A 19,578-nucleotide genomic window follows, 5' to 3' on the forward strand; every position below is an offset into this window, starting at 1 on the left:
ACTTAGAGATTCCTAGAGAGAACATATTAATCAAACTCGCAAATCATCCAGTCAGCCAGAAATATATACTTATTTATTTATACCCTGCTCTTCAGCCAAGGCTATCAATGCAGCTTACAATTTGGTAATTAGATATTTCCCTGTCCTCAGGCTTACAATGTAAAATTTTACAATTCTACAATTTTACAATCTCAGGCTTACAATCTTACAGACTTATGATTTATGGATAGCTTTAATGTACAGTTTTGTTGTGGGTTTTTCGGGCTATATGTCCATGTTCTAGAAGAGTTTGTTCCTGGCGTTCTGCCAGCATCTGTGGCTGGCATCTTCAGAGAATGCTGGCATGGAAGAGTGTGTGTGTGTGTGTGTGTGTGTATATAATGTGACCCTGGGTAGGGAGGAGTGATTTCCATGTTCATCTGTATATTGCATATGTGGCTGGCATCTTCAGAGAACATGGCCACATAGCCCGAAAACCCCACAAAAAAACTATGGATGCCGGCCATGAAAGCCTTCGACTCCACAGCTTTAATATACATTCCACTTTTCTTCCCAAAGGAGATCCAAAGTGGCTTACAGTGCATGATAAAACAAAATAGCTAAAACCACCTGAATACAACAATTCAAAAAGCTTTAAAGACAACAAGCCACTTAAAACATTAATTTAGGACTGTTAAAAACACATCATCATCTATTATATATTTAAAAAGCAGCACGCCTGTTATAGTGCCCCAACCAGTCAAAAACAGAAGGCCTCTTTAAATAAGGTCCTTGCCTGCCAGCCAAAAGAAAAGGAGGGAGAGCAACCAAGCCTATATCAAAGGAGAATTTCGGTAGCCTAAGAGCAGCCATGGAGAAGGCTTTCTCTGGAGTCCTTGAATCTCGAATCTTAAAGCCTGCAAAGATACCCTCAAGGGCCATCTAGTTTTAGTTGTGTATTCCTGAATTAATATTCTCCCTCCCTGACCATCTGTTATTAAACTGAGGCAGAAGCAACTAAGCAGATAATCACACTAGGGCCAATTCCACAACAATCACACTACTGGAAGATAATGGAAGCATAGCACTATAGCAATCTATAGTTCCACACCAATGCACAATCACACTGTAACAATGAAATAAAAATGCAGTGACATTCTGCATACAAAACTCAGTTGCATTGCTGCATCAGTTTAGTGATTGGATGTTTCACACATGTGTCTTTATTGCGCTACTGCGCATGTCTGAAAAATGTGGGTGCATCCCAAACACAACAAAATAAAATTTCTATATTTATGAACATGATACATATCCAATTCAATCCTTCTTTGGCGGTCTTTATACAGAGGCTGGATGGCCATCGGTCAAAGGTGTTTTCATTGTGAGTTCCTACATGGTGGAGGATTGGACTAGATGGCCCCCGAGGTTTCTTCCGACTCTATGATTCTGTGACCTGTGATCAAATAAAATAGTGCCCTATATCTCAAAATAAGACAGAAATCCACTCTGAAAATGATCCTAGCAATGAGAACATTCTGCCTGTATGAAAATGCAGTCTAGGAAAAGCTCCCCATAGTGCTCCTTAATAGTGAGACTGCATTGTCGTTAGCTTCCACGCCTTCATAATAGCTCGAATGAAGCACTATTGGCAAACCATCCATGGGGTTTTCTTGCTAACAAGTAGTTATGGAACAATTCCAGGTTATTCAGGGGAAAAGTACAGGATGAGCACGACGTTGTGTGAAAATCTTTGTGCAGTTGCGCTATAATGACAGGAGCATGACATGGAGTCAACTACTACTACTATCAATTTCTCATTCTCCCAGGTTTGACCGACTGGAGTTCTGAGCCATGAACAAATAAGTCATATTCTATGCAAGACTTTAGACCTCAGCAAGGTAGCGCCAGATAATGTGGCCTGTTCAAAGCAAGGTTGCCTTTTGTTATTGTGATCCTATCTAAGGTGGTTTCATGGTTTTTGATCTGTCTATTTGGAATTGCTCCCAGCACCCCTCTCAATGCTAGGACCACAAAGATTTTCTTTTAGCAGAAAATGTTGTTGTGTTGTTGTTGTTGTAACTATGCTATTGCAATCCTATTTATGGTGACTTCATTGTTTTGTCTGCCTATTTCGATTGCTCCCACTGTACCTCTATAGGCAGGCAGCCTGAGTCCTATTTGGGCTGGAAGTGAGATATTACATTACAATTATATTATATTATATTATATATTATTATATATTATTATTATTATTATTATTATTTTATTTCTGCTGTCGTGGGGTCCTGTACTCTTGACCCCAGCAATGTTGATGATGATGATGATGATGATAAATCATTATTATTATTATTCTCATTAATAATAATAGTCAGTAGTACCTCACATTCTCCCCAAAACTTTGGCTCAAGGTGGCTGCTTACAGAAATGTAGGAAATGTATATCCCATACAAGAACAAACATAAGAACCAAAGTTAAGTAAAATCAGTGAGATAGGTCTCCAGTGATGATGGTGGGACTAAGAGAAAGCCCTGACTTGACCCTCTTAAAACTTAGCTAGACTTAAAATTAATATAGTCAACAAGCAATTGAAGGAGGAAAGAAAAGGCAGAAATGACTGCTACAGCCACCAGCCCTCTCTGTTCTGCAGTATATCATTATAAACTATAAAATTTAGCCAGTTGAAATCATTTTGAGTCCTCACTGTTTTTCTAAACATGTAGGTTTGATGCTGTTTTCATTGTTGGTTGTTGTTGTATGCCTTCAAATCATTCCCGACTTATTGCAACCGTAAGACAAATCTATCATGGGGTTTCCTTGACACCGAACATTTTATTTTGTCTATATTACCCTCAAATCTTCTTTTTAGAAGAAGGCATAGTCTATCAATTTCTAAAAACAGGGTCTGGTGATATTCACATTAATGCTGATGCATTAATGCTAAATCTCCCAAGTTAATTTGCTAACATGGAACCATTCAGAAAATGTAATTCAAACTAATCTGCTGGTTTTAATCCACTCCTTCATTCGCTAAACTAAAAAGTATTAAAAATAACCCGCAATGAATTTTAGCAATGAGAACAAAAGTAACATTGCTGACTTTTAATGACGAAAATAATAAAATTTAAAATTATTGTTGAAAATTTTAATGAATTAGAGATAAGAAATGAATGTTTAGTGAATTAGTTCCAATCTCTAAAACAAAAGATAGACAGGTTAGGTTCATATGACCTGCCTGATGCCTTAAAGCAGTGCACAGGCCCTTCACATTCGCTGAGGCTAAGAGTGCAAGACCCCCATGAAAGTGGGGGGAAATGCAAACAAAACAAAAACAAAAAAACACTTTTTTAACCTGAGAGAACAGCTCTCTAGGAATCTCTAGGTCCTCCAGTACAACTCTGTGGTCAACACCTGCCAGTCACTAAGCACAAAATTGCGCTGAAGGACCTATAAATGGCTACAGAAGTCTTCTCTCTAGAAATCAGTAGGTCTTTCAGTGTGACTTCTTTTTTTTTATTGGGTTTATACCTTTCTCCCAGGATGATGGAAGCTGACCATAAAGTGCTCAGGAGGACTAGAGAGTCCTAGAGAGAACATATTAATCAAATAATCAAAGCTGCAAAAACCAAAGCCGCAAATATGGAGGGTCGACTGTATTTCAAGGTACTTGATATGGGAAACTGGTATTCCTTTCCACATGTATCAGGGACCAGTACCCTATTTGTGTCCATCAGACACAACCATTTCTTTCTTTCCTGGAAACTTGCTCAAGGCCGGCAGTGGATGGCTCATGGACCAGCACTCATCCATGGACCACCACTTTGAGAAGCGCTGCCCTAAAGTGTAGCCCAAAGCCTCTGAAAGAAGGTACTTTGATAGTCAAACTGGGAGAAGAACCTTTTCTGCAGTAGCACCTTCCTCTTGAAATGATCTTCCAAACATGTTTGGAAACTTCTGACATCAGACTGGGTTCAGCTAAATTTTAGATTGCTGCTGCATTATCATCAATAGAGTTACAAATACTGTATTTTGAAATAGCTGGCTGGTATTAAGCAAGTTTTAATCTCTTTCTCTCTCTTTTTTAACCCACATCATTGTTAACTGCTTTAGGACGTGTAATCTGGAAATGAAAGGGTGCAAGAGGAACAGATACAGCTCTTGCAGTTATTGTTGGTCTAGACAACATGCTTCCAACTCTATCAGAGCACAGAATCACAGAGAGGGAAGCGGCTTGTCACCATAAAACCAGAGACAAAGTATCCCCAACTGATGGGTGGCTCAGCTACTGTTTGAAGCGAGGGACTTCTACCCAACCACCTAGCCTTTATGAAATCAGAACTTGGAAAAAATTACCTCTTTTTACTACAGCTCCAAGAATTCTTTCAGCCAGTATGGCCTCTGGGAGCTGTAGTTTAAAAAAAGAAGAAACTTTTCAAACTCTGCAGGAAACTGGTTTCATTGCTGAATTGGCATTACAGTGCAGCCCTCGAATCTGTAATACCAGGACCTGCAGTTTCAGTTACCCACATCTGAGAAATATTATATATATATATATATATATATATATATATATATATATATATATATATTTTCCCCCGGCAATCCCAGATGGATTGAAGCAGGGGATTACAACCCGATAATATATACAGAACACAACAATAAAATACAATAACAATTAGCAAATAGTTCCATTAAAACAGATTCTATCAAAAAGTGAGAGTGGAATAGAGGTATACAGTTCTTGATCAAAAAAGATGGAACAATGCTTCTTATACAAAGTCAGGTGGGTAAGCCCACTGGAAGAGATCCGTCCTAACTGCCCTCTTCAACGCATCCAAGGAAGTAATAAGATGGATCTCTTCTATGAGGCAATTCCACAACTTTGGTGCTGTTACAGTGAAAGTTCTTTGGGAAGTTGAAGCTAATCTAGTCGTTTGTAATTCTAACAGATTCTTCCCAGATATTCTGAGAATGTGAGGCGGATTATGTAGAGAGAGGCGTTCCCGCAAGTAACTGAGGCCCGAGCCATGTAGGACTTTAAAGGTGATAACCAACACCTTGTACTGCGCCCGGAAGCTAATCTGCACAATATGTTAATGCTAAGAAAGGTTAAAGGCAGCAGAAAGAGAGGAAGACCACATGCCAAATGGATAGACTCTGTTAGGGAGGTCATGGGTATGAATTTGCAAGACCTAAGCAGAGCAGTGGAGTATAGGGAGTCTTGGGGATGTTTCATCCATAGGGTTTCCATGAGCTACTGTCGGCTTGAGGGCAGTTAACAAAAACAACAAAATGCATGTTCTAGGAACTCCAACACAATTTTGTCCCAATTCTAGAAAGAACATCTCTCTCTAGGCATTTGTAGGTCCTCCAGCACATTTCTATGCTCAACTTCTGCCACAAGTCATTCACTCTTAAATAAGGTTCATTGACAGTTTCACATTTCCACAGTAGGTCCAGTAACACATCCCCAGTGGATACGGTGGTTGTACTGTATTTCCTTTTCTCCTGATGTTCAATCAATTGTCCCTCTTGGACACTAAATACCCTGAAAATATAAGTTCTGATTTGATTTTGGAAGTTGACTGGTGAGGCCTGGGAGGTACTTGGGAGGGATATTATGAAGGTATATAAGGCACTGTAATTTCTGTTTCAGAAAAATGCAATGGCAAACTACTTCCAAGTACTCCTTGCCCAAGAAAACCCTATGAAATTCATGGGATCTCCATAAGACAACAGAAGACTTGAAGGCACAACACATACAAAGATCCAGTCCTGGACTCTGACACTTTGGAGAAAAGTCTTTGCCCTCTCCTTGGTAATAACACTCAAGTCTTTGGAGAGTACAATAGTGTCTCTGCTCTGCCTTCTCTCTTGACTAGGCTACACACCCTGGGATCCTTCAGCCCTTCCTTATGGTATTTGTTTACTGACCCACCTTAGTTGCCCTTCTCTGAATATGTTCTAACCAAGCAGGTATGCATGTTTGCTACCTCCTACTGAAGTGAATTCCTTGTCCAAAGAACATTGAGATCTCCCTGTTGACCAACAATCACATCAGAAGATTCCTCCTCTGCACACCATTCCAGTTCCTCCGATTTAAGCTTCTCAGAAGCTGGTGCCCTCCAGATGTATTTCCTTCCATTTCCAGCCAGCTGGTCACCAGATTCGGAAATGGCTATGCTAGCTGGGGATGATAGTGGTGGAAACTTTAGTGCAACACAGCTGGATGGTGCGAGGTTGGAAAAGACTGGTCTCTATCTTCATTAAAATACAAGTTCCAGAACTGGACTCAATATACTGAACAAGTGAAATTGATCTAATGGTTGTATCTTCCTGTATTGCAGGGAGTTGAACTGGATGGCCCTTGGGGTCTCATCCAATTGTATAATTCTATGATCACCTGCGCTTGGTTTATCAAATCTCAGGTTGAACTGAGATTTGGTCACGCTTCATGTGTGTATGACAAGGTCAACTTCCCTGTTTAGTCTCAAGTATACCCAGCAAAAAAGGGGGAGAAGAATGAAGGACAAAAAGCAGGAGTGGTCAAGATCAACCTATTGCACAGGACTAGTTGCCTGTTTGCATGGTTTGTCATAAAGCCAGATTCTAATATTTTTAGTCCAAGAGGTCTTAAACTCAAAAAACTGCCCAAGATTAGGGTCATGTTCTTAAGACAGCTTCTCAGTTTGCCCAAAGCATGTAACAAGGAAAGTCACAGGAGAAGCTTAGGCCTCACTTCCCTACAACAGATCTCCAGGGCCATGCTCTCTCAAAGCACATCATAACAGCAGGTAAGATAGGCAATGGGCAAATGTGATGGATCCAGGAGTCAAATATACTGCCAAAAATGGAGGAGATGATGAATCAAGAAATGTCTGAAGGAAGGGAAACGTGGTCAAATCCCACTGCTCTACAACAGACAATGAGGAGCAAGTGGTCTCAAAACAAATATTGCTTGAAGGAAAGTAGGGAATCCAGACGATCTGTCAGGGAACAGACAATACAAGTTGTGTCCCCCCCCCCCCATTCTAAATGCTTGAGACCAGAAGTGCTTTGGACTTTGGATTCTGGAATATTTACATATACATAATGAAATATGAGATATCTGGGGGACAGTGTGGTGTAGTAGTTTGAGCTTTTAACTAGGACATTGGTAGACCAAGACTCAAAACCTGGCTTGACCATGTAAACCCAGTGGGTAACTGTGGGCAAGTCACACTCTCTCAGCCTTAGAAGATGGCAAAGGCAACCCCCCCCCCCCTTGAACAAACAGGCCAAGAAAGCTCTATGATAAGTTCACCCTAGGGTCACCATAAGTCCAAACTGACAGGAAGGCACACAACAACAACAAATAAGATATCTTGGAGATGGGAGCCAGGTCTAAACATGAAATTCATGTATGTTTCATATGCGCCTTATACACATAGCCTGAAGGTAATTTTAAAGACAGTATTTTAACCATTTTGTGCATGAAACAGTTTGTGTACACTGAACCATGAGAAAACAAAGCACTGTGTCAGCAACCTCCCTGGACAATTTTGGATTTTGGAGTATTTTGGATTTTAGAACTCCTGATAAGAAAGAGTCAACCTGTAATATATCCTCCTGAGTCACTAAAGAAAAGAGACAGTCCAAGCAAGAAAGGGAACAGTGCTGTACATTGGGACAAGAGCTTGGGATGGTGGCCGTGAGAGACAGTCTTTACATGTGAGCCAACTGTGTTGGAACTAATGTTGACTAGCCAGGAAGAGAGCTTGGGTGAACTCAATGAAAACATCAATCCAATGTGCAGAGAGGCAGCAGTAAAAAAATAGTGAGAGAAGCAGACAAGGGAGACTCAACACCAGGGACTGTCAGGAAAGGGAGGGAAAAGAGCCAGACAGTAACATAATGCCTTCTCGGTTATTGTGCTGCTGCCCAGAGGCTTTTGTTTGTTTGTCTGTGCCTTCAACTAGCCTGTCGACATACGGTGACCCCATGAATGTCACAGTTTTCTTGGCCAAGGAAGACTGAGAGGTGGCTTTTCCAGTTCTCCCCTCTGAAATATATAACCTACAGCAACTGGTATTCGCTGGCAACCCCCAATTCAAGACCCTGCTTAGCTTCCAAGATCAGAGGGAAGTCCATTGCCTTTAGGGGGATTTGGTACTTTTAATTATTGTATATACTCAATTATAAGTCGAGGACAGGTTTTGGGGGCTAAAATTATGGATTTTGAGATGACCCATGGATAAGCCGAGGGTAAAATTTAGGGGCATGTAATGAAATTAATTGGCAGTACACTCAGGATAGACAAGAGAACTGGGAGTACTTTACACCTGCTACTATTACACCTGCTCCATTCACTGCTGGAAGGCATTTGAGATCGGCAATGATGAATGGACAGTTCATGGAGGAAATGCCTACTTGGTCAGTTAGCTAGGAGATGTAACAGAATATCAAGGCACAAAAGTAGTGTAGCTCTCAATAATAATAGTAATAAGGGATACAATAACAACAACAACAAAATATATTAATAATTGACATATTATTGTTATTATTATTAGTAGTAGTAGTATCCCACTTTTTCCTCTAGAATTGGGACTCAAAAAGGCTTACAGTTTAAAAGCACAATACAATGAAAAACTTACACAAGTGACAATTAGAATTAAACTATTATGATATTAAAACAAATCATTTGTTTAAAAACAGAATACAATTAAAAATATAAAAGTACTTTAAAAACACACACTTTAAAATCTCAACCACAGATGGAAAAAGGATTCACCGTTCTTTGATTCCTGGTGAACACGCACACACACACATGCACACATGCACACAAACAAACAAACACACACACACACACACACACACACACACACATATATGGGTTTCCTGTCTTGCAGGAAGAATAACACAAGAGGCAAGGATGTTGCACAGTTTTGCCCGGTAGCCACACAGTGCCAAATGTTTCAAGAAATTATTCTGCGAAGAAACATTTACACACACAAAATTTCACTCTTCCATGTCAGGATGAATATTTTTTGCAGTTTTCTCCCAGAAAATGATGATTTCTCTGCACTTTTTGCCTAGCATTCACGTACCCCAAAACACATGGTGTGTGTGTGTGTAAACATCATATTGTCAGGTTAAATCCACCAATTTTCCACAGAAAAAGCCTTCCCATGTACTCCTACACAGAATAATTTCCTCAGACATTTTGGGATGTGCAATTACTAGGTGAAAATTGCACTTAAATATTTGATGGCAGTTGTTTTTTTCTTGTGGGGGGTGGGGTGGGACTTCAGAAATTACAGTCCAAGATTTGTCTTTACACTGAACAAAAGTTTAGAAAGTTTACTACAGTATTTTGGACGTTAGCTCACACCCACGAGGAAAAATACATTTTTTCTACTCTCCTCAAGGGCAAGACAAGAATAGGCTCACTTTCCAGAATTGGGAGATTTCTTATATATCAGATTATTATTATTTTCCCCTCTGCATTTGTGGCTTTGACTTTCATGGATTTGATCTGAACCCCAGTGAATATGGAGGGATCGCTGTAGTTCAAATGGGGGACCTATTCCTAAAGAACTTGACAAATTTGGAAGCTGTTTGTTTCCAAAAGTATTTCCACTGTCTAGTAGGACTGATTGCCTGAGGGCCAAAACCTACTGCAGAAATAATCCAGTTTGAAACCGCTTTAAATGCCCTGGTTCAATGCCAGGGAATTCTGGAAACTGTAGTTTTGTGAGACATTTAGCCTCCTCTGTCAGAGAGCTCTGGAGTCAGGACAAACTAATTCCCAGGATTCCTCAGCATTGAGCCAGGGCAGTTAAAGTGGTCTCAAACTGGATTCTTTCTGCAGTGTGTTTTGGCTCTGAATGCTTGACTCAGCATATGAAAGGCAGCTTCCACACGTTGCCAGAACAGGCCCTTGACTCAAGGCATACAGAGGATTAGCTTGAGCTCCTTAAGGAAGCTTCCCAGTTAATCAAGTTAATCAAGTTTGCCTCCAAGTCATTTCCAACCTATGGCATCCCTAAGGCAAACCTATCATGGGATTTTCTTGACAAGATTTGTTAAAGGGAGGTTTGTCATTGTCTTCCCCTGAGGCTGAGAGTATGTGACTTACCCAAGGTCACCCAGTGGGTTTCATAATCAAGCTTCCTAACTCAGAGCAAACAACAAGGGAAGTGCTCAGTTCTACCTCACTGCCCAATAAGAGCCAGCCAGGACTAGGCTTCCTCAAATTACATTGCTAATAACAAGTAGGATATGTATGAGTGACAAAAGAAAGTCCAGGGACCAATTTTCTAGATTGGAACTTGCCATGGGTTGAATGGAAAAAGCAAAATTAGACTTACTTATTCAAGCAGTCCTTTGGTGTATAGTTTATGTGGCAAAAAGAGCTTTTAATGGCATGGCTATTTATCTGTTCTTAACTTTTCTTTTCTTTTTCTTTTCCTATAGTGGGCCCTTAGTATCTGCTGGGGTTTGATTCCAGGATCCCCATGGATACCAAAATCTGTGAATGCTCAAGTCCCATTATGTACAATTATGTAGGAAAATGGTGTCCCTTATCTAAAATGGCAAAATCAAGGTCTGCTTTTGAGAATTTTTAAAAAACATTTTCAAGTCATGGATGGTGGAATCCATGGATGTAGACTCTGTGGATACAGGGGGCTGCCTGCATGTTTAAATTCTGTGTTATGTTGTTTTAACCTGGGTTTTTTTAAAAACCAAACTGTCATTTAATTGTTCTTTAGCTTTTGTAACTGCTGGAAAAGGAAGCCAAGGAGAGGAAGCGAAGATTAATGCATCATAAGATCGTACTGCATTGTTCCTGGAACAATGGAGGTGCCTCCATTTTAAATCAATATGGTTGCAAATGTGAACAGCAACAAGGTTAAAATAGCACAGAAAGATTTGATCGCAGTAAACATAGTGGGAACACTGAACTGATTCTGAATCAGTTCTGAATCGGTGCGGAGATGTGAATCTCTTCGTTCAAAAAAGTAAGTGTGAATGACCCCATAGTGTTGTAATTGCACAGTATGAAAGGGGGCACTACATTTCACTTTCCCCCCAGCTATAGTGTTCAGCTGGCCTGCTTATGTTTCAATCACCCATTGTGCCATTACGCTAAGCCCAGGCATGCACGAATTCCCAATAACAAGATAATGTGAAGAACTAGACGGTATGTTTGAGAGCCACACAAAAAGGAAGCACTATGGCCCAAGGCAACTGGAAAGGGATGCACAGCAGACAGAAGACAGAGTGGCATTGTGCCAAGAGTGGCAGGTGCCCATGGCATTGCCCTAGTTTAAGACTACCATGTTTACAGGTGGAACACAGGCAGAACATAGTGCACACGTCTCCTTTTCTCAAATGTGGTTTCTGACACTCAAGCACATATTAGAGAGCCCTGTCAGGCTGTGTGGCAAGGAACAAACACTTTAATAAATAACATATAACAAATAAAGTGGTCCACAACATCAATGACAAATCATTACTCTAACCCAGAGGTAAAGCAAAGGTGGTCCAAAGGCCGTATATGGGTCCGCTGGCTTCTTATGTAGGCTCCAAAAGGCTACGGTTGCCAGATTTGATGCAGAATGTGACTCCTGTTATTTTCTAACTTTTAACAGATCTTGGAATAGGGCAACTAGGGTTGCCATACGGCTGCAATTGGGATACAGGTGGTACCCCGGGTTACGATTTAATTCGTCCGCCGCGCGTTCGTACCCGAAATCCTTCGTAGCCGAAAAGCATAGGCCATGGGGAAACGCCCGATTTCGTGCCGAAAAAGCGCCGAAAACCACCAAAAATTTTTGTAACCCGAAAACCTTCGTAACCCGAACAGTTCTTTTCCCTGGATTTTTTCGTAACCCGAAATTTCGTACGGCGGCGCATTCGTATCCCGGGGACCACTGTATCCGGTTTTGGTGGCCCCGGCCCCTCCAGCCCCCCCCGCCCTGGGTGCCACCAAAAACTGGGACAAACCCCTAGTTGCAAGCCGGGTTGCGGTGCTTGACCGCGCTGCCCTCCTCCTCCTCCACCGGTGTAGGACAAAGAGGAGGGCCGCGTGGGCAAGAGGCGAAGGGGGAAGCCCTGCGCCGCCCTTCCCCACCCTCCCACGCCACCCCCGCCACCCACCATCTCTCCTCTGCCTCCTCCGCGCGGGCGCATGGAGGAGGAGAGGAGGCAGGAAGAGGAGGAGGGGGGAGCAGAAGGAGGAGGAGGAGGAAGGAAGGGGGGAGCGGGAGGAAGAGATGAAGGGGGAGCAGAAGGAGGAGGCGGTGAGTGGCCAGAAGCCTCAAGGTTTTTTTAACTTCATTTTGTGTGCTTTAATTGCTAACAAGTCTCCCTTGCTTTGACAATGATAGTGTGATGATGAATGATGATGATGATGATGTGATATGAGTCAGCTTCGAGACATGCAGGCACTATTTCGAAGCCAAGAGAGTGTCACCTTCCAAAGTGCTTTTCTTGTGTTTTTTGGATCTTTAATGGTGATATTGATATCAGCAGCCTCTGAGGCAGGGTCAATGTAATGCTGGATTTTTACAGTGAAGAAAACCAAAGTCCCTTGCCCAAGTACACACTTCTGAGAAGTAAACTTGGTGCAAGACTGTGAAACACTGACATGTCAATATGCCATATCCATGTTAAACATGCTAAGGGTTAAACCCAGAGGGGTTTGGTTATGGAATAAGCCCGCTGAAATATGGCAAGAGGCCACTAAGTAAAGCCATGTCAATGCCCCAATGTGCTGTCGTGTGGTGTTTTGGAATGGATCCAAAAAGGAAGTCAATTTCTGCCATCTGTCTAGGAATAATGCCAAAAGTCTTCCCATTTTGATCATGCTTAAGAACAGCATGCTGTTATTAACATTTTTTAAAAAAATCATCAGTTTTTTTTTCGTGGTGTCCTCAATCTTAAAACTGGTGTCCTACATTTGAAAATGTTGTCCACATTGTCCCGGTTTGGAGGTCCTGACTTATGGCAACCCGAAGGGCAACGTACACAAAGCTATGTCCAATGGTGGGAAAGTACCTGCTCTCGCACACCTTTCAAATTCCAATTTTCAACCAAAGCTACCCCCCCTCCCAACATGACTAGGCCCCCCAGTGAAAAGTCAAAAACAATACAGAGTCTAGCTCTGTTTTCTTGCCAACAACATGACTCTGACAGAAAATTATTGCCATTGAAGAACAGAAACCAGTGATCCTGGGGTATCCACGGAATTTGCTTCTAGAACCCCCTGTGGAACAAACCCATGGGCTGCTCAAACTCATTATATACAGTGGCATAGTAAAATGGTGTCCCTTATAGAAACAGAAAAATCAAAGATAACTTCTGCTTCTTCTTCTTCTTATTATTATTATATTATTATTAATTTTCAAACAAAGGTCGGTGAATCCATGGAGACAGAATAAGTAGAAATAGAGTCCAACTGTACAAGAACCAAACTCTAAACCACTTCTCTCCTCCACCAGTAAGGAATCATCCTTTTGGGAGGGAGAAGCTGCAACTGGAAGTTGGGTTTCTGACAAGATGAAGGAAAATAAGTACCTTGATTCTGTTTATGGTAACTTAGCCAGCTCCAAGACTGTTAAGGATTAAAGTTACAAGAGTCCTGTCCCAGATCCAATCTGGCAGTCCAGCCAGGACACACCTTGCAGCACAATCAAATTTTTGTTGTTGTTTATTAAGGTTGTGGGGGGAAGGTCCTTCTGTCTGCTTGTTGTTGGGCTACTGTCTTCAAGTTGTTTCCGACTATGTGAAATCTTAAGGCAACCCATCATGGGTGTTTTCTTGACAGGATTTGTTCAGGAGGAGGTTTGCCATTGCCTTCCCCGAAGGCTGAGAGAATGTGACTGCCCAAGGTCACCCAGTGGGTTTCATGGCCGGCTGGGAATATAAACCCTGGTCTCCAAAGTCATATCCAGGGGTAGCAACCGTTTTGAGCCAGGGGCCGGGTTGCTGTCCCTAGACAACTGGGGGGGCGAAGCGAAGCCAAAAATAAATAATTAATTTTTTAAAAATAAATAAATAAACCGTGACAATTTGGGACAGCATTTTCACATGGGGACAACTTTTTTAAAAAAAAGTGGAGGACACGCAAAAAAAATTGCTGATTTTTTAAAAAATGTAATATAAATGCATGTTTCTGAGGCGTCTATAGACAATTGTCCCCCTTGCCCCCTGCGCGCGAGAGGCCAAAGGCACGCGGCATCGGTGGCAGGACCGGGCTGGGGCCGGTCCCAAGGCCTCGCCGGGCCGCAGGGTGCCTACCCCTGTCATAATCCAACACTCAGTCCACTACGCCACGCTGGTCTGCTATCACATGCCTAACTTCAACATTTCCTGGAGCCAGCCCTGGTCATCTCTCATTGTCCAGCCATTCGTAAAGAGACATGCTGTAAGGCATGACAGACAGAATATTTTATGGGGTAGCTCCTTAAAATTTTCAGCATCCTCCCTGAAGAGATCCACCATTCTTTTCTTTTGCTGGTCTTTATATAGATCCATCTGTTTCAACTGGTCTCTTGAATTCTACAAGTTATGGAGAATCTTTTGCAATCTGATTTGCTGCTGCTCATTTGAATAAATTGCACATGTCTGAGCCACATTTCAATCATGACACTGTATACAATGTTTGGATGTAAGTGCTGGTTGCATTGAACTAGAATGCAAGGAGCTAATATCATGGAGATGAACTAGAATGCAAGTAAGCAAGGAGCTAATATCATGGGAAGAAGGAAAGCAACAAGAGCACCACTACTGCCATCCACACATCTTCTTTTAGGCTGGCTGAGGCTACCTGGTATTTGCTTCTCTTTCCCTCCCCTCAGAACAGTGGCCTGAAAAATCAACTGATCTGAGGCGTGGTGCTGGAGAAGAGTGCAAAGGATGCCATGGATATCCAAAAAGATAAACAAATAGGATTTAGAACAGAACAAACCTGAACTCTCCCTGGAAGCCAAGATATCTAAATTGAGGCTGTCATACTTTGGACATATCCTGAGAAGAAATGATTCACTAGAAAAGACAATAGTGCTAGAAAGGATGGAAGGCAACAGAAACAAAGGAGAGCCATATACTAGATACATAGATTTAATGAAGGAGGCCATGGTCCTTAGCCTGCAGGACCTCAACAGAATAGTGGAAGATGGAGGCTTGGAGGTGTTTCATTCATGGGGTCGCCACAAATCAAAGTCAACATGAAGGCAGTAGACAGCATAATACAGCAACTGGTCATGAAATTTGCTTTATTTCCTTTTCTCACTCATCTTTTTAGCATCATGCCTGTTAAATTGTATGGCAGTTAGGAAGAAAGCAGCTCAGAGAGTTGGAAAAAGGGGAAGGGAGGGTGGGATGGGGAAGACACAGCCTTGTTTTTAACAATTGTTGGGTCTGTCTGGCCCCAGAATATTCTGGCCCCAAAGCTGCCCATACGTCCCCCTGCTACCTGGGCACTCCAGAGTGGCGGTTTGCATAAGCATCCCACTGTGCTGCCCGCTACTACCGCAGTCAGCGCAGGTCGCTCCGAGGCTGAAAATGAAACATCCAGCATTGAGCACACTCCTGGCTGCCTTGTTCTTGATCTCAGAGCAAGTAACTCTATGGAGTGCTGGTGGCAATGGTGAGGATGCATTCTGAACAGACATCCCACTTCCTACCAGAGGGCTTCAGATCTTCTGGGATCATTTGGGGCAAAAGGTGAGTTTTTAAAAACAATTTTAAGGAGGGTTCCAACTCTATGATTCTATGAATTTGGGGCTGAACTGGCTTTTCACATAGTTCACAGCAGAATCAGGGATTGGGCCCTGCATCACTTGGACCAAATACCATGTGTGATTTGGCCCCATGCAGATATGGTAAATGTTCTCCTGCTCCTGCTCCCTCATCACATGTAAGCAGCAATTTAATGTCAGTGGGTGAGTGGACTAATACATCCTACCTCTGCATTTCAGCTTGGTTTCTTTGCACAGAAATGCACAAAAACTAAGGGCCTGTATCCAGAGGCCAAAAGGCCTGTGCTCTCCCCTGACCTTAAATCGTCCTGTCCAGACAACGCTAATGCCCGGCCAACATCAGGCAGATCAGATGCAGAGCTGGTGAATCTGGCCCAATCCCCAACCCAAAGAGGCCTTAACCTGGTTTAAAAAGACTGGCTGTTTGTCTTGGAATTTCTAGGAAACTCCGAGGTAACATAGTTTATTTTGGGTTTTTTGGGCTATATGGCCAAGTTCTAGAAGAGTTTATTCCTGACGTTTCACCAGCATCTTTGAAGATGCCAGACACAGATGCTGGCTAAACGTCAGGAATAAACTCTTCTAGATCATGGTCACATAGCCACAAAAAACCCCACAAAAAACTATGGATGCCGGCCATGAAAGCCCGCGACTTCATATCAGAAGTGACAGCTGGCAAACCAGACGGCCCTACACACCCCGTTCCTGCCTCTGCCATCATATCTGCTGAGAAGACACCTATGTTGGCCTGTGACGTCGGATGGAGCCACAGCAGGGATTTTCTCAGCAGACGTGATGGCAGAGACAGGTACAGGGTGTGTGGCAGTAGCCTCCTGTTGCCATGCCAGCCTGGAGACTCACCTGGCTCAGGACCGGGGCAGGAAGCACAGGCTCAATCCAGGTTATCCTGCCCATCTACATAGGGCCAAAGTCTTTCCTTCACAACCGGCACTGAAGCACATAGATCTTGTAAAACGAGACAGTAGAATGGACGTATCACTCTGTCCCTGCTCTGCCCATCCATTTGGTGGAAAGCAATTCAATCACATTTGTTATTGGTCTGGAAAGAGAATGGTACCCCATATCAGCTAGAAATCTCTTAGCAGAATAATTAAAAAAAAATAGAATCAAATAATGCTAGTAGGTTTAGTGGGTTTACACTCAGCCCTTCTTATCCACTGATATTTTTATCCATGGATTCAAGCATCCATGGATTGGAAATATTCCCAGAATAAATAAATAAATAAATAAATAAATAAATAAATTGCAAATAGAAAACCTTGATTTTCTATTTTATATAAGGGACACTATTTTGCTATGCCACTATATTTAATGGGACTTGAGCATCCAGATTTTGCTATCCACGGGGGATCCTGGAACCAAACCTCAGCGGATAACAAGGACCCACTGTATTAACAAGGTTTCCTGTAAAACAAAAGCCCTCCCCACTATCTCACTGTTCTTGCTTTCCAGCCCTGCAGGATTTTAAACAAGGAAGTCTGAAATCCAATTTTTCAAGGCCTTGCCAAATGTCCAGTCAGCATTTGCCAGCTGGGGCAATTGCTCAATTTGTAGAAGGAACAATCCCAATTCCAATTAAGTGCCCATTGACACAAAGTCCCGAGGGGAGAGACACAGAGGGCGCATGTTGTAATCACGGCACATCCACACCCCAACACTCATTGCACACTCAGGTAGCATCCCTTACATAAACTTTGTGAGGAGACAGTGTCATCACTCTCTGGCATGCAACGTACAACAGGGACACCCACCCACACCATCCTGCGTCTCACACCCATCTCAGGGAGGCACATTCCCAAAGAAGCCACAGTAAACAAAAGCCCCATGTGGCTTCCCACAGTCTCTGGTAAACACCTCAAGCCATAGTCCTCCCACACTGACCCTGTAGGCCAACTGGCTGGCTAGTAAGTGCAAACTCAAGGCCAGGAAAGAGTCTCTACTAAGTGAGGAAGTTCCGCCACCATTTTGCGCCATCATCTCCGAACCCAATGGCCTTGAGAGCGTCACTTTCCCCTCGGCCCAAACTCTCAAATCTATCCAAGCTATAAAATAAAAATGACACTGTTCAATAACTTGGCCCCCCGGGTGGCTGTGAAGATGAGAGGCGGATGAAACATTACACATGATGAAAAGTGTTCTGTGGTTAGGGGTAATGACAGTAATCGTTACGCCTGTCAGCAATCACAATTACAAAGAGCAATAATCATAACAACAATATGACCTTAACTAGAGGTAATGTACTGGTGACGTCCCAAATATGAAATTCCATACACCTCCATGTCACAGTCAGTACCAACGCTTATCAGAAAAACCCATCAGGATGTCTTCTGGTGACCTCAATACTTGTTGTGGCTAAATGATAACTCTTCCTGAGCTCTGATAACATGGGATAACTTGATTCTTCTTGTGAAACAACTGTGTGCTTTAGTTATTTTTATAGTTAGGAGTTGGGGGGGGCTCACACCATAGTCAGTTTTTCTTTTTAACCATGGCCTAGGAAACCACTTCCACCAGGGAAACTGGTGCACTTGGAGGCGATAAACAAATACTTTTGATTGTTAAATAAATAACATTTTTAAAAGATGTAAGTGAAGTTTATTTTGAATAAAAATAATGGAATTTTAAAAAAAGGTTAAGTCTGACAGTAAAATTTCAAATTTCATCTATAACCATAACTCTTTGTCATTGTCTGCTTTCCACTTTTTAAAATATAAGTTCTTTTGTCCCTCATTCAGTTACTTTTAGTTACTTTTCAGAGAATAAAATACCTTTGGATTGATAAGAGAATGGCATGTGTGTTGTGTACCTTCAAGTCATTTCCAGCTTACAGTAACCCCAAGATAAACCTATCCTGGGGTTTTCTTGGCAAAAGATGTTCAGAGAAAGTTTGCCATTGCAGTCTCCTGAGGCTGAGAGTGTGCGACTTACCCATGATCACCTACTGGGTCTCCAGGGTCAGAGTCCAACACCCAAACCACTATGCCACACTGTCTCTCTAACCATAACTCTATTGTAACTATAATGGTTAAAACAGAATTGTAACAGTAACTAGCAAACAATCAAGAACTTTCATCCCAGGCATAGCTAGATAATTGCCACAGAGAACCGGGATCCGGAACACATAAACATATACATTCTAATATAAATATGCAAAATGATTTAATCACATAGAAACTGATACAAGACAGATAAACACAGCAGAACAAAGCACAGTTCAATACAATCTTCATTAATGGCATGGAATACAACTTAAATAGAAAATAACAAAATGCGAACAATGAAGCTGACTGTAAGATACATGAAAAAAAGACAGTGCAGTGGTCCCTCCACATTCGCTGGGGTTAGGGGTGAAGGACCCCTGTGAATGTGGGGGAAATGCTAATAAAAAACACTGTTCATTTTACCTAAGAGAACACCTGTCTAGGAATCTCCAGGTCCTCCAGTACAATTCTATGGTCAACATCTACCACAGAATCAGGCTGGAGGACCTACAAAGGCCTAGAGGAGTGTTTTCTCTAAATACTTCTAAGCACAACTCTATGGTCAATTTCTAGCAGAGTTGGATTAGAGGACCTGGAGATTCCTAGAGAGAACATATTTATCAAAACCACAAATAATCAAATTTGCAAAAGTAAAAGCCATAAATTTGAAGGGCCAACTGTGTTTTTAGGTTCTTGAAGACTGCAAACTGTAATAATGACTGTTAAAAGTAATATTGTGGGTTTTGTTCCTTCCATCCTGTTCCTTACATGTCCAGAAAAAAATCCCACAGAGGCTACAGAGCTGAAGGTGGGGTCTTTCCCCTCACCGTGGAGAGTTAATATCCATTATGGTG

At 42.1% G+C, this 19,578-nt stretch overlaps 1 protein-coding gene across 1 annotated transcript in view; it reads right to left on the reverse strand.

Moving 5' to 3' along the window:
* AGPAT1 (1-acylglycerol-3-phosphate O-acyltransferase 1) overlaps positions 1 to 16,604 on the reverse strand; it is a 56,696-nt gene extending 40,092 nt beyond the window's left edge. The window contains exon 1 of the mRNA XM_042450846.1: positions 16,584 to 16,604. The gene's annotated coding sequence lies outside the window, so the exon portion shown is untranslated. The remainder of the gene's footprint in view (positions 1 to 16,583) is intronic.
* Between the last annotated feature and the right edge of the window lie 2,974 nt (positions 16,605 to 19,578).

Source organism: Sceloporus undulatus, chromosome 2 (assembly GCF_019175285.1).
Source record: "Sceloporus undulatus isolate JIND9_A2432 ecotype Alabama chromosome 2, SceUnd_v1.1, whole genome shotgun sequence".
Lineage (NCBI taxonomy): Eukaryota > Metazoa > Chordata > Lepidosauria > Squamata > Phrynosomatidae > Sceloporus > Sceloporus undulatus.